Source organism: Monodon monoceros, unplaced genomic scaffold (genome assembly GCF_005190385.1).
Source record: "Monodon monoceros isolate NGI ecotype Baffin Bay Population unplaced genomic scaffold, NGI_Narwhal_1 Super_Scaffold_11, whole genome shotgun sequence".
NCBI lineage: Eukaryota > Metazoa > Chordata > Mammalia > Artiodactyla > Monodontidae > Monodon > Monodon monoceros.
In genome coordinates, this window is record NW_021703767.1 from 23,754,523 (window position 1) to 23,761,062 (window position 6,540).

The following is a 6,540-nucleotide window of genomic DNA, read 5'->3' on the forward strand; positions in this document are numbered from 1 at the left end:
TGTTAATTATCTTTGCTTCATTGTTTTGGTCTTCAAGGAAACTTCAATCAGAGGATAAGTCATCTAATATTGTTTAAAGTATCTCTATTTTTCTCATTTCCAAAGAGAAAAGATGCAGTTGATTTAGTATTAAAGGAAGTTAATGTGAAGAAAAAATATTATAATATTAAACTATTATTCAGCTAGATTCTTATGTAAATAGCCTTTGTGTCAAAGATACTTACACAAGCATAGATCACTACTTTAGCATATCCCATTGCACTCAGCATTACTCCCAACCAGGACCACTGTCACAGGCTGCACGTAGAAAGGCCCCATACTTGCTTTCACGCTCTGCTGTTGATACGTTGAAATACCTAATAAGTTTTGAAAAAGAAGCCTGCACTTACATTTTGTACTTGGTCCCACAAATTATGTAGTTTGTCTAGTTCCCACCTATCGAAATATAGATAGCTGGCACTCTCCTCCTTACTCTTTCAACATTAATTAAAATTAAATACATCAAAACCCAATTAATTCTATTTATTACACATAGATATTGAGAATTCTAGAAAATCACAACCTTGCAAATGTTCATTAACATTAAATACATTTAATGGATTTTTAAAATTTAACTGCTCTAGGTCCCCAAGGCAAGGTATCCTCACCAAAAATCTAGGTTTCACAATGTATTTGGTTTTTGACTGAAAATTTTACCCATAACAGTGCCAGGACTCACATTCTAAGTATCTCCTTTGTGCCTATCCTTCTTCAAAGACTTCAAAGTCAGCTACTGTGGTATAATCCATATGTAAAGAAAGGGAAAGGGAGGGATATTCTCTATTGTATTTCTATATTTTTATTTTTCTTCTATCTGAAACCTTCCCAGTTCTTTTAGAAGGTTTTCTCAAATTTTTTTTCCCACTTCTCCTAGTGATCATCTAATGAAAAATCTACAACTGGTTGGGCTAGGAAGGTTAATTCTTTACACATTCATTTAATAATTTTTATTAAATCACTATACTTTACCTAGCATTCACCTAGCAGAGGATATAGCAGTGAGGAAGCTACAAAATCCTTTCCCTGTGGGAGCTTAAATTCTAGTGGTCATTTATACCTTTTAGGTAACTCTGACACATATAATATCAGAACTACAAGAACAAAGCCCATTAATAACTTAGATATCTTTTCTTTTCTAAATACATTTTCATTTTTCATAGGCAAAGTTTGGAGGGTTTTTTTTTTTTGAGCTGGAAGGAAATTTTGATGTCACTAGTCTTAGGAATGATAAGGTTTGTGGATAAATCATTCTCTTAAAAATCAAATTCTCTTTAAATGTGAATCTACTTATCTATTTATTTTACAGTATTTGTTGTACAGTTTTCAGAATCCAAAAAAAAGGTACTAAATGTCAACTAAAATTACGACTGAAAACAAACCTATTAGGGAATACATCTATGACTGAATCAGATTATCAGCTAAGATTATACTGTTTTTCTGAGATTTAATGAAATTTGTATGTGTTTCCTAAGATATGTCTTAACACTCTGTTCTATTCTTTCTGAAATTCTTGTTCCCATTTCTGCTTCCAAGTTCCTTCTGCTGAGTTATACATCTCACTTTTACAACTGTTTCCTCTTAGCCTCTCACAAATCCAGTTGTAAAATACAGTTCTCATCAGTGGATGTAGCATATATTAGAAGTTTTGAAACAAAAAAAGTCTTTTGCTCCACAAAACTTACAAGTGAATATTTAAATTGTTTTATTATTACTTAGCAAGAACTTTATTCTTTATTAAGAATTGTTCTATATCAATTATTTTGATCACCTTGAAAATTTCTACATCAAGTCTAGCTCCAGACAATGATTCTTAGGCTATTTTCATTTTTATATTTTGCCCTCTTTTGGTGTTTAATCCAGCCTCCAAGTTCCTGTTCATTTCCTATCAATGTAGTTTAGCTGATTTCTATTTTTTGCCTTATATAATCACCTATATCAAATGAGTTTTTAGCAAAAAATGTCAGTTTTATTTCTTAGAGGTAGTTTGCTGTAAGAAGTTTAAAATAATACTTTAAAAACTGCTGTAAGTAATTGAGTTATTTAATATAATATGTACAAAGTTAGAGAAGTACAGGGCACTATGGGAATCCACAGAAAAGGTATTTTGGTGATATTAGGATGGGCTGGCTCCCCAGTTGAAGTGGCACTTAGGATGAGAAGCAATGAAACTATGTGCTATATATAGACTGAGGAAAGGAAAGTGTTAAATACTCAAAACCAAAGCTGAGAAGATACTTGGGAAAGTGACAAGAATTCAATATGCTTGGAGGGTGGCGTGTGGAACACAAGGAGATGGATGCAGAAAGGAGGCGAAAGTAGAACAGGGTTATGATCACTAGGGATAATCACTGTAGGTTATTAAAAAGTTTGAACTTCTTCCTAAAAATGAAAACACTGGAAAGGTTTTAAGCAAAGTGATAACAATCTGTTCTCTACTTCAAAAATTTTACGATGGCTACAATAGCCACAATGGATCCCAGGGAACAAATGTGAAAATTCAGAAACTAGTTACGAAGTACAGTATTGTGGAAATTCAGGTGATAAATGATTGTGGTTTGAAGCAGGATAATAGCATAGGTAATGGAGAAACAGGAAGAGGTATAAGAGGGTTCACTGTGAACCAATGTTGACAAAAATTCATTGATTTTGAAATTCACTGCATGTTAGAGTTGGTTGATTTATATTTTTGATATTAAAGGCAAAGTGTATCTGACTAAACTGATTGTCTGTTATTTAAGTGGTTTTTGTTGCCTGTCCCCAAGATTTGATTTACACTTTGGAAATGACAGAAAATGAAAAATTCCTTTTATATTTTTTAACTTGATATTTTTAGACAAAATAGCAATAAAGAAAAACAAATGAGTTACACAATTTTTTCCCTCAGATAAGAGAGGTGGAACTTTAAGACTTGTTTCCTTTATCTTTTCAGAGAATCCCATTGAGTTTAGGACTGGGAAAGACTTTAAAGCACTTTCTTTTCAAATTACACATTTGATAAGAGGATTCCATTAAAAGCATCCCTATGAGGGTCACATAATCTGGTGCTTCTCAAATTTCAATGTGTATATGAATGACATGAGGATCTTGTTAAAATGTGAATTCCAAGTCTGTAATTTTGGGAGGAGTAATTTTAATAAGTTTTAATGTGAAATTTTGAGTCTTTAATACTGTTCCAGCTGTTGCTGATGTTCTTGATGGACTATCTTTTGAGTACTATGGGTCTAACTTACACTTGAAAACAACTCCTAGTTAAACCAAGTTCATTGCTAATCCTGACATTATGGCATTATGAGAGAACACTGTTGAGTCCAGAATTTAGGTCAAATGAAAAAACTTTTATCTTTTATTTATACATGTTTACTATCTCCTAATGTGAGAGGCAGCTTAAGCTCAAGTTTTCTCTGCAAAGTGAAGGGTAGATGGTACCTTTCTGTAGGACTCCTTGAATTAACTGGGGATAACTGATGGATCCACATAACCCAGTGAATTAACTGAACAAAATAGGCACCATTTAATTTAGTTTAAAAGTGACAGTGTAATATATCTACATCTACAAGCAAATTCCTTCACTTTACGTATTTTTTGAAGATTCATTTACATGAATACTACTTCAGACTAAACTTTAGAGACATATCACCAAATCTGGAAATACTTAGTTATCTTAGCACATTTCAATTTGCATCTTATCGTATATAAATATTTTGGAATGAATACTGAAAGCCGTATAGTTATAGAATTTGACCCCATGTTTGTCTGTTTGAAAGCCTTTGTTTTTTCCATTATTACTTGACTATCTGTATTTTTTCTCCAATCAAAGTTAAATTGTAAAAAGATCAATTTGAGTCCGTTTCTATTTCTCTTATCTATAACATTCAGTAATAAGAAGAAAAAGAAGAAGAATGTCACCTAATTCGCAGGTTCATTTAGTGAATTAGAGTCAATATGAGTACTCATCTGGTATACAGAAGGTGCTTATAAATTGTACTGGTGGGTGTAATTAGTAGAATTATTAAAGTTACATCCTCAAGCTCTTAAAAATAGTCAGTATCCTTCTCACTGTCAGAGAATGTGCAGTGAAGTTGGGAGACTTCCTGCCTCATTCACCAGGGGTCTCTCTTGGGGCTTTTCATAGGCTCCTAACTTCTTTATATATATATATATTTCACTTTCAATGACATTTATCATTTTCTTTCTAATTTTATAAGGAATACATGTTTACTGCAGACAACTAGAAATACATAAAAGCACATCAACAGACACTTGGTTTGCTTCCATATCTTGGCTATTGTAAATAATGCTGCAATGATAATAAGTGTGCATATATCTTTACATATTTTACAATTTATAGAAATACGGGTGGTTTATAACAGTATAACTTCACATGCAGAAGAGTCGTTCCTATTGTTAAACTAAGTTAGAAATTTAGAATGAAGGTCAAACCAAGGCGTGTGATTTCTATAAACGTTTCACAGACTCACTAATACATTTTTGGAGAGTTTAACTTCATATTTAACTTTCATTTAAGAAGCTTCAGTGGTCTTTCACATGTCTAGTGTTGTTTTGAAAAATAAGAAAAGAAAACACAAGACAAATATTATTCCTTAAATTATTTCTGGTTATAATTTTAAAATAAAATAAATATTTGATTTAGCAATAATATGTGAATTACTGGCAGTGGTGAGGTCATGAATGTAAACGAGCTGGAAAAGTTCCACATGACATAAAGTCCATTTAGAAAAAGTGAGAAAATTACTGGCCTTTCCATATGAGAAATATTTATGTAATTAGGTTGATTTTTGGTATATTTGTTTTATGCTTGAATTTATTAACTGATCATTTGTAAAGTTTATAAAACTTTCTTTTCTGTTCATTGTTTATGCTTCCTATTTAGCTGTGCAGTGGAATCAAAGACACATGAATGAATATAATGTTTTTATAATCATTTGTTCATCAGCAATGAGCATTCAAGTTTTTCTGGTATTATGAAATCATTGGTTTGATACAAATAATACACAATGATTTTACTAAGTCGGAAAGTGACAATATAGAGTTCTCATCTAGTGGAACATTTTTGCTTGGACAAAATTATTTTAAACAAAAAACTAATAAAAGCAAAACAATAGAAAACAGTAACAGTTTTTATTGCCTTTGTATTTTTAAGTTTTGTCTAAAATTTCCTGTTTTCCTTCAATAAACACTTATTATCAGAAAATATATTTGTTTCGTTGACATATTTAATTTTTAAATAATCAACTTCCTAATATTAACTTAGTTAGCAAAGAACTATTACCTCATATGAAGTAGCTAAATCTATTTACACAACTAAAATCCATCTAAAGTGTCAATATCCTCTTCCACCATATTGTTTCACCACACAAACCTTCAGTGGCAAAATCTCATCTTTTATGAAATGAGTAATAATCTTTTTTGTAATATGATGGCTGTATGGGGGTAATGCTTAGAATTATTATTTTTAAGAGGAGAATCTCTAGCCCTCCTTGATCTATATCCCTCTCATATACATAGCCCTTGAAACATGGGGTATATTGATTCCAGACAGCCTCCTATTAAAAAAAAAAGATCAGGTGCTTGTTTTGGGAGTACATATTGTAAAATTGGAATGAAAACACCTAGACTAGCATGGACCCTGATCAAAGATGACAGACAAATTTGTGAAGCGTTCGTATTTTTATTCTCTAATGAAAATTAAAGTAGCTGAGTTTTGTTTTTTCATTTTTAAAGATTGAGCTGCATGATGCCTAGTTAGGTTTAAACAAATGAGATACAAATGAAATAAAAATAATATAATTTTACTTAAGAGCTCACAAAAATGAAGTAACTTATAATTTTAAGAAAATTTTCCTTGGTATGCAGCCAAATGTTAATTTTTAAATGATGTGTTTTTACCTTTCTTTCCCTTTGTAACTTAGTTTATAAAAAGCAACTTTAAAAAAGCACTTTTATAAATTCATAAAATTATCCAGATTACCTGCTTTGCATTGCTCAAGTTCATAACAGAATTGTTTACTTCTTCTTTTCTTTTTGTCTAGGTAAACTTGATGCTGATATTGACAACTGATGTAACTGTAGTATTATTAACACTTTGCTTCAAATAAAAACAAGTCCAGGAGTAGATAAGGAGAGACCTTATTCTAAAAGACTAATACAATAGGGGGAAACCTTGGAGCTCAGAAATCTGCAAGTGCCTCAAAATCAAACACAAAAAGGCTTTTCTTTTATAGAGAGATGCAAGCAGAGCTTAGCAGAAACTTTTAAGAGTAAGTTGGACAAACAAGGAGTGTGTAAATAGTATAATAGATGCAATCTGTTGACTGAAAAAAATGCACAAACTAAAAACTGAGAATTATGTTTAATTTGGTGGACATACTGAGGACTTAAGCCTGGGATACAGCCTCTCAGATAGCTCTGAGCGACTGTTCCAAAGAGGTAAGGGAAGAGCCAGAATATGTAGTTTCTGCACACTCAAAGAAAACAAAACAA

General features: G+C 31.6%; 1 non-coding gene across 1 annotated transcript; it reads left to right on the forward strand.

Annotated features, from left to right (window-relative positions):
* Nucleotides 1-5,624: 5,624 nt before the first annotated feature.
* Nucleotides 5,625-5,731, forward strand: LOC114891422. Its single transcript, XR_003792522.1, has one exon. It is a non-coding gene; the product is annotated as a U6 spliceosomal RNA (small nuclear RNA).
* The last annotated feature ends 809 nt before the right edge of the window (nucleotides 5,732-6,540 follow it).